Below are 16,012 nucleotides of genomic sequence, written 5' to 3'. Positions count from 1 at the left end.
ATGATGTTGACACTGTCCTCCTTTTCAGGCAAGAGCAGGTATTGCCTACATGACATGGGGGGTGTAGGTGCAAGCTAGACCCTGTACCCACTTGATCTTGGTATTCAACTCACAGAGAAGGCAGAACTGACTGCAGGTGTAAGTAGAATCACAAATAGAAAGATCATTAACCAGAAAGGTCATTATATTATGACCCATGATTATCATGCTTAATTTAGACATTATGTCACAACCCAGAAGATTAAAATGTAAATTGGAAATGAACACAAATGGATGGTGAAAGCGTATTCCACAGTCACTGACACATGTAACACACTGAGGGAAGGTTTTGTGGGCAGGAGATGGGCAGCCCATTAACTCCAACAGAACTAATGGATGCTCCACACAAGACCCTTGTATTTTGTTCTATTGTTGCACGACCTGAGCCAATGGAACCCTGTTTTTTTTTTTGCATGTTTGTGTTTTTTACAAGGGTAAATATGCAAGCCAGACTCTTTATCCATTGCTGGAAATGCTCCTGTTTTTAATGTAACTAGCAGGTCAGAGTGTCTTTCAATAAGCCATCAGCTATATGCTAATAAGTCCATGATAAGGAGATTAGAGTAATTGGTTTTTGTACCTGATTTAGAGGTGTCAGTCTTATAGGTGCTGGTGGTGTGGATCTAATCCCTACATGATGGAGTTTTTGTTGTTTCGTAACCTTATTTGTAAGGATCGGTGCCAGGCCGAGGTCCCCTCTGACCACCAGTGGGAGGTCTCGAGTCAGGCACACCACTAATCAGGCTAAACGCCCAACAGCTGGGCTAGGTCTATATAAGGCCAGTGAGCCAGTCACTCAGTGCTGGGTCTTTGCCAAAGTTCTGAGCCAAGTGCCTAGCTAGTAACTTTGGGTATTGAGGTCTGTAAGCGCTTCTGTTGTGAGGGTGTTTGTGTTTTTACATGTTCTGTCCCTTCTCCAGTTTTCCTTCTCAAATCTGTCTCTCTTCCAAAGCTCCCCTTAGCCATTACAACTCCTTGTTCTCTGGTTTTGTTTAGGAAGTTTTAGTTTGGTTTTCCCCAGGGCATTGGGGCTGCCATGCTTCCCATGGTGTGCTTGGTTCTCCATTTTCTAAAGCTCGGTGTGGTGTTTAGTTTTTCTTTCCCTCTAGTCCTGCATTCCTGTGAAGAGCGATATACGCACAGGTTGTTTTATGCCTGCTGCAGTCTAGCAGGAGCTCGTTCACCTCGCAACAAAATGGCTGGGGTTCGACTCCCTGCCTTTTGGTTATTTACTTTTCTTGTTTACCTGTTCCACGAGCTAACTGTTCTGCACACGGGCCCATCATGAGAGTGTGGTTGCTCACCCAGCAGGCCGTTGGCATCATCACCTGAATTCAAGATCACCTTACATTATTTTGTTCTATTTTCATTGTAGTCCAGATTGCTAGAGTGAGAATCCCTGAGTACACTTCTTGAACAAAATATAAACATCATGATGCTTTTGAGGAAACTGCATTCAAGTATTTTAACTAGATTAAAATTAATGGACTAGATAAAAATTGAATGAACAAAAATTATTTAGATTTTTATTTAGATGTATTAATTATTTAGATTGTCAAAATAGGAACAAGGTTATTTTCCAACATTCCAAAAAAAATGAAAGGCTGCAACATTTTTTGCATTAATTATTAATGTAAAACACTGAAAAGCTTTTCTTTTAAAGGAAACAATACTTGTGTACTTTACATGTGATCATGCATCTCTCTTCCCCTCTATAGCTCTCACTCTTCTGACTGCACTGGGATACAGCTGCAAGTTTGATTTCTCAGTGATGATTCTCTTAATGTTGTTTTCTTAAGGCCTATAAAAGGAAACACAGGAAAGAATATCAGATCACAAGGACATTTGGAATAACAAAATACACACACATCTTCATATTGCTTAACAAACTGAAAGAAAAGCAAAAAAAAACCTGTATATTTTGCCATATCTAAACTTAATAATATATTCCTCTGGATTCTACATAGTCATGGTAATGTAAGAAAGCTGTGTCTCGTAGTATTCATCCAGAATTCAGTAAAAATGACAAGAGCTTTACACATCCCATCTCAAAAAAGATTCTAGAGTGCTATCAAGATTCTATAGTTCAAATGCTAAAGATACAGAACTAAGACTGACACTGTCATTACAAGCCTCTGATTTGTCATGACATGAATTCTATGAACTCTTTAGCAGGGTTAAGACTCTTATTGACAAATATATCTGGATTTCTGTGATAGCTCACCCCATAATCAGATTCATCTTGCCTCTGAGCTCAAAAATCCCCAAATGTCAGTGTTCATCCAAACAGAAAACAGAGAATAAACATTATTATTCATATAATTGTATTTATGATATTAGTCATATTTTAAAGATTTTCCATATTAATAAAGTGCTTTTGGAAAGGAACTGAAATAAGGTACTATAAAGTTATCGTTTATTCATGTAATTTATATTAACATCTTTCACTTTACCTTCTTAAACTTTTTCTCTTCACAAATAAAACTATTGACAGAGGAAGTACAATCCCACAGAGGCTGACTCCAACAGTTACAGGCAAAATGTAGGTGACCTGCTGAGAGAAACAGACATACACACACTATTGTTCATAAACACAATATAGGGCTTTTGTAATTTGATTAGCAAAGGAATAAGTAAATGAACTGATGAATGAAAAATGAAACATAACTGTCTGTCTGTCTCACCCTTTAAAGTGACATCTATTGAAGCTGATTTCAGCATCCCATGATCATTCTGAGCTACACGGTAGTACCAGCCGCTGCTATTAGAGCTGATGGTGATGTTGTAAGTGTCCAGATCCTACAGGTGAGGTTCCTCCTTCTTTAAACCAGTTATAGTTCTGCACAGGTGGGTTGGCATCACTGCTGCAGGTCAGAGTCACTGAACTGTCCTCCACTATTTCACCAGAGGGACTGATGGACACCAACTACAGGCTACAGACTACAGACTACAGGCATGATCTGCATCAACTAGTGGTGCAAAGACATGTAGGGTTACAGCTGCGTAGTGTTTATATCCAGGTTCATTAATGGACTTGTATCCTCTACTGTTCTAAGAGCTGATTTTGGAGATGTTGTATAGTTGTCCCACCATTACTAATGTCTTCACCTTAAATCAGACAATAACACCATGAGGATAATGCATTTTATAGTAATGAAATGCCTCATGTACTCAAAGTAAATAATATATATATATATAATTCTAATAAGACTACTACCTCATTGTATTTTTTACATTTTAACTGAGAAATGAGCTGAAATTGGCAATGAAATGAACTTAGCAATAATCAGATAATCATATAATGAAACCAACATTGTAAACTCACCTCTGACTGTGAGAGTTTGAGCAGGAGAGGGGAGATGTTCATATCCTCTTACAGCACACCTATAACTGCCTGCATCCTTACTGCTGACTGGCCGCAGGTGGAGTGGGTTTGTATTGGAGGATAAACGACGTCCATTTTTGTACCAGATGAATGTTGGACTGTCAGTCAGACTGCAGGTGGTTGTACACGTCAGAACTGCTGCTTCTCTCTCTATTGCTTCAAGAAGAGTGTTCACAAGGAGCTCTAAGACAATGAGAAAATCATCAAACCAAACGAATGGAAGTCCATCACAATTAGACAGCCTTTAAATCATCCAGAAAAACTTCAAGCAATTAAGAAAATAATTCTGCTGTCATGAAACTGTCTTGAATTTGTTAAAAAATAAGAGAGAAACAAATTGCATAGTACAACTAATATATCAGAGTAAGCCTTAATCAGTTTAACAACTCTCAATAATCAGCTTAATTAAACTCAAATGCCTTTGCATGAAGTGAGAATGTGCATCATAGTTAAAAATAGGCATTAATGAACTTCAAGACTCAAATTTCTCTGGGTAAAGGACACTATGCCTCATAGTTAGAAAATGGGGAATTAAAGATTTAACCCACCTGTGACACTGATCTTAACAGGATCTCCCAGCCATTTTTGTTTGGCTACATTTGTTATGATTCTGAAGCAATAGTCATGTTCATCATCCTTCGTTACATTAATCAGTTTGAGGGAGAACTTTTGCTGTTTATCTACATAACACTGCACCCCTCCTGAGTCATTAGTTGGTCTGCAATATACAGGCTTGTTCTCATTTGCGTTGAAATCCTCTGTGACCCAAAATTCCTTTCACTCCCAGCTCTGCTGGCTTTGTGTAAGTGCCATTGATAAACACTGTGGACCCCTTTAAAGCACATATTTCAGTTTATTTGTACTTCACACTCCATTCTGTTCCATCAACCCCTGAAACATATGATGCATGCAAGAGGTCATTAGAGGAGTCTGGGACCCATAAGAGAGTGGGAGTTCTCTTACAGCTTCACTTCTCTTCTCTCTAACTCCAGCAGGTACTGCAGAACACTGAGCTGATTCTGAGCTAAACCACAAAGTGAGAAGAGCTTGTAGCAGGGTGGGGGAGGAGCTTGGGAGAAGTGGACACTAGTGACTCTGAACAACTTAACGCTCAGTCACATAATATTTGAGGTTGAGTCAAGAGAAAAACAAACAAAAATATATCTGCACTTTGTAGTTATAGTGGGGTTGTGAATTTTAATCTTACCACAGTGTGTTCTTAATCTAAGACTGCCCTAAACTTGAGAAAAACCGCAAAGCACTCAGCAAGCTCTGTAGCAGTGGTGAGGGGGATGTGGGGGCTTTGGTAACCAATGTAAATTAACTTCATTAAATGGGAACACTGTGTCAGAAAATCTTTATACTAGATATCAGAATTTTCTGTTATCAGAATCTGTGCGGGTTTCAACAGTTTTGGAAATTTTACAAAGAAAAATACAATTTTGATGAAGACTGCAGTCTTACCCAGAGACATGAACAGAGTGATGAGAGTGAGAGTTAGAAGAGGAGTTCTGAGTGACATCATTAAACAAACCTGCACAGACACACAACAGCACACAACACAGCTGAGTTCATCACATTTCTGCTTCTGTTTACACTGTTTCAAATATCAGTCAGACTGATCTGATGACACAACTGTATTACTGAGGAGGTTTGGCTCTTGTCATCTCATTTCAATTCAGTTTTATTCCTTGAGGGCTATTTATTCTGGATCGAATCACAAAAGGATTTAGAGGAATCCTTGTCCAGACTGCAAATGAAAAAGGTGAAAGCAGATGAGATAAGAATAAAAACACAAAATAATTCTACCACCTTTAACAAAATAAAAACAACTTCAACTATTTTAACACCTCATCTCAGTATTACATACAAATGTATTTACACTGTCATAAATCAAGTACACATTGTATTAATAACAGTTTTGTTATGTCCTAAGCAGTGTAGAAGACTGAAGTGGCCAAACTGTATGTAGTGAGAGCTTGTTGTTCAGGTCTGTTCTAGGAGGTCTATTCTCATCCCACACAAAAGATGAAGAATGTTGACACCCAGCCAGCCAAACACACACACGCACGCACGCGCACACACACACACACACACACACACACACACACACACACACACACGCGCGCATACGCACGCGCGCACGCGCACACTCTTTGTCACCCAGCCAATCAGACACCTCCAGTCCGTCACTCACCTGTTCTTCAACCAATCGTAGCACCCAATCACGTTTCCAATCACCCACTTACTGATCATCACACATATTACATATATTGTTTCACTCTCTTTATTTAAGCCCCTTATGCGCTAACGCTCCCTAGCAAGCCCAAACTAGCATACTCAAATAAATGATTGATAACATCGAATATTCTTAAAGTACAGTACATTGATCAACATAACATTTCTTAGGACTAATACAAGTACCTGCTTACCGATTTGCAGCCGTCTACATGCATCGCCACAAATCCCACGCTCGGGTAAATTTCCACAATGTGGCCTTTTAAAACATTCTTCCGCTTTAAGATAAGTTCTTTTGTCATAGAAAGTTAAATTACCATCAAAACAACTGTGTGAGGTGTTTAGATGGTTAAATGGTATACAGAGTGTTAGTAAAGTTCTTTAATTCCGTGCTCACTTCTTTGCGTAAAAACACACGTTCAGTTCCTTCGTAAGCAAACCCAAACTACGCAGCCTTTGTTTAACTCTAACTGCACGTTACTGACGTAAAAGTATTAATGGATAGAGCATTAGACCCCCCCCCTTTTTTTTTTCCATTTTATATTGATTTCTATTGGCCATTGCAGCGCCATTGTCTTGGAGTGACAGCAATTCTCACCAAATGTTTCCAGGGCAAGCGGTGTGATTGGCAGTTGTTTTATCAAATAGAGGACGCTTAGACGAAAACGTAGACCCCTCGCTTGCCTTATTTAGTCATCCGTTTAATGTTTAAAGGTCTGCGCACTGTGTACTGTCAATGCTTCAGTGTTGTTAGCAGATAGCATAGCGCATGGGTTTGAGGCTGTTTGGCGAAACTCGTACAACCATAAGAATGATTTGATCGCCAATACGTTTGGACATCATGGAAAGGAAGATGTTTATTTTAGCTGAAGTTTATGTGGAGTTGTTTGCGTGCTGCTAGCATGAACTAGCTTCGATGTTTTCATAGCAAATCACTGGATGTTACCATTCACTGCTTGAAAAAATCGTAATCCTGCTACAAATTGTAAGTATAAATGAGAAAGTATACTGTTGCTTTACAGTATTACAGTATTTACAGTATTAGCAATGATGCCAACAATGATGCTATGTAGCTCATATTGTTGTGGAACTTACTAAAGTAACTTACTGTGATGTTTTAGCAAAAAAAGAAACATGCAGACTTGATGTATAGTGATTGATGACTTTGAGTGCATTTAGAGAGGTTTTGGGACACTAAGGAGAAGTCTAGGACACCTACTGTAAAACATTATGTAGCTATTTAGTCATTTCATGTATGTGCTCAAAACTTCAGTTTATTACGCAAGACCCTGGTGAATCAGGAAATGTAGAGTTTGAGTGAAACTGGATCTCCAGCATCAATAGACACATTATACACCCAAAAAAATCAAAGGCATGTTATGTTTTTTTAACATGTTCTTCTGTATTAGATGAGCTCAAATGTAACTAAATGATGGACAAATACGCCTGCATGTGAATGGATGTCTTCTCCCAATTGTCTACTTCACTTTGAATCCTGAATGATCATTGTGCTATGTGTACAATTTCAGACGCATAGTGTTAAAATGAACAAGTACAAATCGTTCAAAAATGAGCTTTAAAATGCTTGTGCGCACAGGCAGCTCCAGTCAATGTTTCACACTGACTATTCTCTATTCTAATTAAAAATCTAGCAAGCCACAAGGACTACTTAATCCTTTTTCCCTTTTGAAATCTTTTTGCTTTATGTAACATGTTCCCCTCAGTTAACTCCTGTTTTGTCTATTAGTTACCTTTCACTCATGCCTCACTATTTTGCTCAAAAGTTCACAAAGGGTTTGGAAAATAATGTTGGATCATACAAGCACTGTGTTGAATTCCAGTAGAACTCTTCATTCCTAATATAAATTCTAAATCTCAAAACCTAAAGGTGATGAAACACCTTGATAGTAAATAGCTAAACCACACTCAGTGTAATAGAATTATTACAGATTATTTTCCATGAAGTGTTGCAGCACTATAATGGAGGAGTTGGCTTGACCCAGGACTCTAAGCACCAGAGGTCATATCACTGTAGGACAATCTGACTAGACAGGGAACTTGAAAGAGAAGGAAGAGAAAACTCTATAGTCTACCAAACCACTCACCAAAATCTTCTTCATCATCACCCAAGAGCTAACAACCAAAGACTGTACACCAGACAGATGGCTCAACACCACTGTTCAGGATGTGACATGAAATATCCATGATTACATCCTAACACTGGCCCCGATTGATGGGTTGATGAGGGCATGTCCCAGTCAGAAGCGGGACATAGTTACTGTGAAAACAGTGGCGCTGTCATGGCAGGATTACCTACATGGAATTCAACACTGACAGGTAGAAGAAGTGGCTGACAAGACAATCTGACCAATGTCTGGAAAAGGTAGGACTGAAGGACAGTACTGTGTCACTGATCATGGCAGTAAAAATACAAGAACTAAGCACTAGGTTAATTGTAATAGGGGTGCATTACACCACACAAGATGCAGACTGTACAAAGGAGCCTCTGAAAGTAACACTAATACAAGATTCCTGCAGGGAAAGCAAGTATTAAGAGACCTGACCAAGTGGCAGAGACCATGTATAGAAACATATGCAAGACATATAATCTGAACAACTTCAAATCTGTGTGTGTTAACAAAAAGGTTGTCCCAGTGGTGATTGGGGCTCTTGTGGAAGAGACACCAATGCTGGAAGGTGTGGCTCCAACTGGAATAAAACCATCAATCTCATTTCAGAAGCGCTCAAGGCTAGAATCAGTGAAAATACTCTGTCAGAGGCCTCTCTCTCTCACTTTCTCTATCTATCTATCTATCTATCTATCTATCTATCTATCTATCTATCTATCTATCTATCTATCTATCTATCTATCTATCTGTGTGTGTGTGTGTGTGTAGTAGCTGGAGTAAGAGTGGCTGGTGTTTCAAAGCATAGTCTGTGGCTAACGCAGGGTGTTCATCATTGGTTAAGTGTTCTGTACAGAGGGAGCAGTGATGTTCCACACCAATTTCTTGTTAGCCCTTTGTAAGTCTTTCTTTGTCATCACATTATTTTCTTGTTCCTGGTTTCTTTTTCTTTGTTCCTAATGTAAATTTTTCATTACTAATTCACAGATGGGTCTGACTGCTGGTTCCCTGAAATTGGTCTATCATAATAACTCCTGGACTGTCCTAATTAAGACTCCTCTCTGTCACTCACTCACACACTCTTCTCACATTCATTTTTCCCTGACACAGTCTTGACACATTTTTTGCTTGTGTTTTCATTCCTTTCACTCACACACTCTCTCCATCAGGAACACAAACACACCACACAAACATAACACCAGTGAAATCCAAAACCAACTCTAAGTCCTTTACAACTACATGTGGATGAGAGTTCATGAAGAGTGGTAATGTTTTCTTGACTTTTCACTATGTACTAAAAGCACAGACTACAGGGAAATTTAACAAACAAATGTCAGTTAATAAAGAGCTCTTCTTACCTCACTGTACCAAGTCTCATCAGCACTGTGGGAACAGAGGAAAATAAACTTAGAAGAAACAGCTTTGAGGTTTTAAACTTGTGAACTGTCTGTGGTGTATTTAATGATGTTAATTTTAGTGTATTAAAATTCTCTTCCTGTTTTACTGCACTGTTCTCTCCTTTTTCAACAAATGTGCGCGCACACACACACACGACATGTCATGAAACAGTACAGTGTTATTCCTGTAGTTCAGGCCACTGAGAGCCTCAATCTTCACATGCAGCAAGTGAAGATCTGGAAATCATCCCATCTACTAAAACTCTTTCCACACTCTTCTTTTCCGAGACTTTCTGCGATTGTCTGTGAGGTGTGTTGGTGTGGACAGTAACAGTGGACGTTTGTGGAGTATTGAAGCTTTTTTAGGTGCCAGATTCTCATATTTAATTTCTCCTGATTTCAGCAATCTGACATAGTCCTCATGATGGCATCTCCTGATGTGTTTGTGGAGTTAAATTTGAACTGTATGGGAAAGTGGACACACACAGCAGAAGACTTGCAAATGGATATCATTCATTCCTAGAGAGAAAAAAGGCATTATAATTTCGGTGTGAGATGCAACATAATTATGGTAAACAACTGTCGGGTGGCTGTTGTGGTGGAACTTTGAATAAAGAGCAAGTCAGACGTGATTAAAAGAGTAATTTAATAAAGAAAATAAGACATACAAAAACACAGCTGTGTGAGAGCAAATGCTCTAAAGCGAAAGCTCTAAAGGGGTAGACTGATTCTGTTCCTTAAATCTAAACTTCAATTCCCGGAAGGGCTGTCCTGTCATCCTGTTTACCCGTTTCCTGCTCCTTATCGCGCTAAACACTTTTGCACATACCAGGATGCTCTGTTCCACCAGGACAAACACAGTTTGCTAGTTCCTCTTTATCAGCATTAGTCGCACGACACATGCAAGATCACGAAGCAACTGATTCAGCAGTCATTTTGTTTACACAATATACAAAGAGAGAATGTGCAGACTAAACTATTCATATAGGATTACATAGAGAAAGGATTAACATGATTATATATGAATCACATGATAATACATGATCGAATAATAATTTCCATCACACTGTACATCATGTAAACAATATTAATACTTAAAGCAAAATATCATCACAAAATAAATACTTAAACAAAATTTGACTTATATTGTAATTCAGTATATTTTCAATGCACTTTATCTGGGAGACCCATGAACTACACAGCTTTTCTGGATCAAAAACCGCAAACTTTCATCGTGCGTTTGTTATTTTAACAAGGAGGAATGTTGAGCTAAATCAGGTGTATCATTGTAGGGCAAACACTGACCTGGTACATTTTAGTTTAAAAACTCAAGTAAGATTCAAGATTAACTCAGTGAAATTAAAAAAGGTGTTTGGACTTAACCTTGTGCAGAGCACTTTTTGAGCCTTATGTAGCCAAACATGACGCCGACATCTTTGGCGTACTCATCTCCGTACCACATCAGGAGCTCCTGTCCTGCTTTGATGGGTAGACAGCCATGGTAGAGAACCCCCCATGATACTAGAAGGTCAACAAATTCTGCTCTTCATCATTACGAGCACAGTTTATATACCTAAAAACAGAGACAGACAGGCACACACACACACACACACACACACACACACACACACACACACACACACACAGAGGGAGAGAGAGAGAGGATGAATAACTGGCAGTTTTTTAATCAAATAATAGACTATAAAATTCATTATTCATCACATATGGCCAACAACCCACGAGCTGCAGATTCAGTGCTGCATTCTCCACCTCATCCAATTAGAGTGAGTCGCTCTCTTAGCATCTATGTACTTAATACACTGATTGCAAAAACCAAATTACATTTAAAGGGGCTATATAAGAAATCATACTGTGTTCAGTGTGAATACTGTTCTACAGTAGGACTCAACATTTAAAGCAAACTAGGTCTGTTGCCCCAGAGAACAGTACTGAAATACAGTTAATAAAATGTGTTTGTAAAAATATAATAGAGCACTTGTGGCACTTGAAGGAAGCTGAGAAACAGGAGCTTTGTTGACAAATGATATGTATTGCATGGGACCAAAGAACTGAAAACAAACAATAAAAATGCTCATTTTTGTTTCTGTAAAATATATTGATTTTGATGTATGATATTTTTCAAATGAGCTTCTGAATGACTTGAATGTTCCAACTGGAACAGTTTGACATTTTTTAAACTCTCCCAAGCCAGCATCAGGAATACTGGTCTTCTGAATCTTCAGACCGGATGGAAGTGTTTGTCTGGTTTGATCTTTGACCCCCAGAGAAACAGGGGTATCTGGGATAATGAGAGGGGAATGTAAACCTCACACTGCACTCATCAGTGTCTGGAAGGACAGGAGACAAGAAAGGAAAGAAATGATAACCAGTATGATACTGAGTGTGAGTGCCTGGATGGTGGTAGCTCAATGGTTAATGTACTTGACTAATAATCAGACGTTTGCCAGTTCAATCTTGTACTGTTAGGCCCCTGAGCAAGACCCTCAGTTGTATTGTCATAATTGTATGTTGTTTTGGATAAAAGCATCAGCTAAATGCTTACCGATTTTCAGTCATCTACGTGCAACCGTTCAACAGAAATCCCACGCTGAGTACGCGGTGTTGTGGGGGGTTTGGTAAAACAGCATTTGTCCTTTTTTAAATGGCCTTTTAAAACATGCTTCTGGTATAAGATCATTTCAAATTGTGTCTTAGAAAATACAATTAGCATCCGCATGACATGTCTAAACAGCAATGAATCTCTTCTTAAGCAATTCATTAATTATCCCGCTAGAGGGTGATAGAGTGTTTTCTTGAACGGGAATATTTCATTGCCATGGCCCTGACTACGCATGCTGCCCAACTGCACCCTGCTCATATTAAGTCTTAAAACCGGACCAGTCAGATGAAGAGTAGGGATAACGGTAGATTTATTTTAATTTTTTAAGTGAAAAATAATTTGTATTTATTTGCGATTGTCAAGTGTGTTATACTGCTTATCTACCAGTATGGCTCAATGCTCAGTGTAACTAGACGAACAGAAGGGGGCGCTGATTCCAAAATCCTAAAATCATGCATTGAATCTTGAAAACTAAGTTCAGTCTTCACAGTGTAAAATGTTGAAATAAAATCGAATATAAAAAAAAAAATGTTGTAGTGGTCAGAGCTAAGTTATGTGTACAGTTATGTCTGTAGAGGTTAATTCTCTTTCATCGCCTTCTTGCTGATGTGGTAAATACATATTTCTAAAGATATTTGTCTTTAGTTTAAAGTAAGTTTTAGCCAGAAAGGGCATGCATACCCTCTCAACGGCGGGATCTTGCAGATAAATGTGTTAACCACATCTAGCTTTTCACTTCTGTGCTGCGTCTGTTCTCATCATTTGATATTTGAACATGGTGATCAGTCTCATTATAGAACAGTAAGACTCTTTCTTTAGTTCAGATACGTTTTAATGCAGCATGATTAGAGATTAACAGAATAGAAATGAACAGAACAGAGATTAACAGAAGAGAGATTAAAAGAATAGAGATTTACAGGTGATTTCTTAGAATTTGATTATGCCTAATCATGAACTAATTTGGAGTATAAAATTTTATGTAAAAGTGCACGTAGACCAAGGTCAATTCCAGTATTCCAGTGCTATTGTAAGGAAAAATTCCATATTTTCCTTAACTTGTCCTGCTGATCTCACCGTCTGCCTCGCCTGGTCTGGTTGTCCTTCCTCATGGCCCTGGGGCATGTTTCTCAGAATGAGTGACACTGGACGAGTAAAAGCAAATAAATTAATCTGTTAAACCTTTATAGCTGGATTTGGTCTGATCAGAAAATAATAAAGGACAAATAATTTGTGAATGTTACAACAGAATTACAAATAATATCATTCACAGTCTACTATGCATTGTCTACCTTTATTCTACTAGAAAGCAAAGGCTTCCAAACAACTGGTTAATTACTGATCACATGACTTCCTCTGTTCACACATAAGTATGATGACTTTAAAATTAGACCAGCTCATGTCACACATGTCAGCAGCTGCCAAACACTTTGCAAAGTCTGCGTGTCACTGTGCAACATAATCAGAGATACAAGATACATTTAATTAGACACAAACATATTTAAGGATGTTTTCTTAAATGTTATTACCTTCATATTTTACTCTTGTGTGGCTGAGCAGTAAAAATCTTTAAAGAGGTGGTTTGTGCTTTAACCCTTGTGTTGTCTTAAGGGTCAAAAATGACCCACTACCACATTTAACTGTAGAGAAAACCCCCTTAATGATCTTTTTTCAACATGAAATTTAAATTTCCATGAAAGCTGTACACCTCCAGGATACAAAGATTGTCTTAGGGTCATTTTTGACCCATCAGTTATAAAATCATTTAAATTCCACAAAAACAACAAAATCACACACACACACACACACACACACACACACACACACACACACACACACACACACACACACACACACAATGAGAAATTGAAATTATCTGCTACTGATAGAACTCTAAAAACTACAACTTTCTTGTGCATGTGCATGTCCCCTCTATGACCCCACAAATCTCTCAAGTTCAAAGACTAAATAAAATCAAATTCAGATTAAATAAATTGAATTTCAGACCAAATAAACATTTCTTGAAAGCATTGTTTACTAAAGGGGAATGCAGTGAAAGGCTATAAAAGGTGCGGCAGGTAACAGTACTCCCAGTTCTCTCTTTGCTGAAGACATGAGTGCACGCTTCAGTGCCCAACAGGTCATAGATCTGATTTTTTCAGACGTCCAGGAATAACAAGAGATCAATGATTTAGAAGAGGTATCTGAAGAAGAAGATGGATGGGGAGGAATACAACCCGGAGCACGATGAATCATCTTCAGATGAAGAAGAAATCCCCCAAGCTAACAGAGAGACATTTTTGTTAAAAAATGGCAAAATAACATGGTCCCTGTTACCATATGACATACATGGCAGGGAGGCAACTCAAAATGTCATAAGGATGACCCCAGGGTCCACAAGATAGGCAGTTGGCCATGACATCACTTCAGCATTCTCTGCATGTATATCACACCAGTCATCGAAAAAAATCCGCCTGGAAATGACAAATTTGGAAGGTTTCTCTATATATGGGGACATCTGGAAAATAATGTATGTTATTGACCTGCGAGCTTACATAGGGCTGCTAATTTTAGCAGGTGGTTTTTAGCTCACGAGGTGAGGCTACATCTAGTCTCTGGGATGCAGAGAGTAGAAGGGTGATTTTCAGTGCCACAATGCCACTGAAAGTGTTTCACACTTTTTCACGAATGCTAGGAGAAAAATGGGAGATTGATATGTTGTAGTTGAATTTCTCACTGTAGGGTGCATAAGAAAATATCACTATGTTGCCAAAAAATGTTGATGACTGTAATTGTTTCCTTTCAATACAAGACATTAAAAACTACTTTCTGCACATTTCCGCTACTTTCTGAAGCTATAGAATTGCCATCTCTTACTAAAATGTTAATGTTAACACCTATGCAGAACCTTAAGCAAAAATGATGATAATACATCTCTACTTTAGTGTACGAAAAATAATATAACAGGTGTGCTGTAATAAAAACGAGTGGTGGCCATTGATTAAATGCAGTCTTTCTGCAATATGAAAAGAGAAAACTCAAATATTCATAGACAGACTTGCATGAAGGTTGTTTCTTCAAGCAAAGTAGACTGGGGGTTTAAAACTCAATTCAGCTATTTTATTTTAGGGGTTTAGTAAAGGCGGGTCATTTTTGACCCTTAGGACACGGGGTGTATACATAATATTAAGACAACACGAGGGTTAAATGAACTGAGGCAGCAGATGTTCTGCTGCTTCTGTGTCTCCTAAGTGGACGCTAAAAGCCACAGAAGAGTCAAATACACTTTACAGAAGGAGCAGTAAACATTTAGTGAGAGCTCAGTGACCCTGGGGCTGAACCTTTACTGTTCCTTAATCAACATTGTACTTCATTTGACCTTTACTGTTCCTTAAACAAAGTGTACTACATTTCAAGAGAGCCCTGATAATCCTCACTCAAACTATCATTACCTACCACCTCTGTACTTTAACAATCCACTTCAGGCAGTTAAAAACAGACATATGTGTTCAACCCAGCAATGCAGTTCAGGGAATCCTTAATTCATGTATATATCATATATACATGTCCATGTCCAGTGTGAGGTTAGTTAATGTGAAAATGTCACTTTCCGGTGCAAGAAAAAATGAAATTAACTATCTGGATAGTTTTGTATTTTGGATATTGTCTCTTGGATGTATATTTGCTTTTGGTCTGCTTCTCCAGTGTTGACCATTGCCTGAACTGCTTTCTCTGTGAAATCATCTGTATAGTAATTTTTGCTCTGTACTAGTTTTTAATTTTTGTCTGTTTTTTCATTTATGCAGTGGATTTCCCATATTGTCAGTAAACCTATTTTTGTTAAACTCATCTGCACACATCTGATTAGTCATGTTGCCTTACATTGATCTTTATCCTAGCAATGGTTTCTACAATGTGATTTTAAACCACGGTGCTTTATATCTGGGCTGTTGAGTGCATTCTTTTAAAGTAAGACCAATGATCAACCTACTGGTCTACAACTGCTGTTACCTGATACATGTACACAAGATGTATAGAGAAACAGCTCTAAATCTACTTTTATTCCACTATTCAGTTGTCTGCCACACTGTTCTCATAATGAAAGTCTTCATTTTATGGTTGTGGACATCACCTTATTGAAAAGCAAATATAAATATCTTTATGTGCATTGAAATAATATGAACTGCAAAAAATATTGCCAACTAAAGGC

At 38.2% G+C, this 16,012-nt stretch overlaps 1 long non-coding RNA gene across 1 annotated transcript; it reads left to right on the top strand.

The window, feature by feature from the left end:
* The first annotated feature begins 6,407 nt into the window (after positions 1 to 6,407).
* On the top strand, positions 6,408 to 9,291 carry LOC118242629. The gene is made up of 2 exons (XR_004776957.1): positions 6,408 to 6,647; positions 8,776 to 9,291. It is a non-coding gene; the product is annotated as an uncharacterized LOC118242629 (long non-coding RNA).
* Positions 9,292 to 16,012: the final 6,721 nt, after the last annotated feature.

This window comes from Electrophorus electricus, chromosome 16 (genome assembly GCF_013358815.1).
Source record: "Electrophorus electricus isolate fEleEle1 chromosome 16, fEleEle1.pri, whole genome shotgun sequence".
NCBI lineage: Eukaryota > Metazoa > Chordata > Actinopteri > Gymnotiformes > Gymnotidae > Electrophorus > Electrophorus electricus.
Note: the sequence above shows the minus strand (reverse complement) of the source record. Positions and strands in the feature narration are given on the sequence as shown.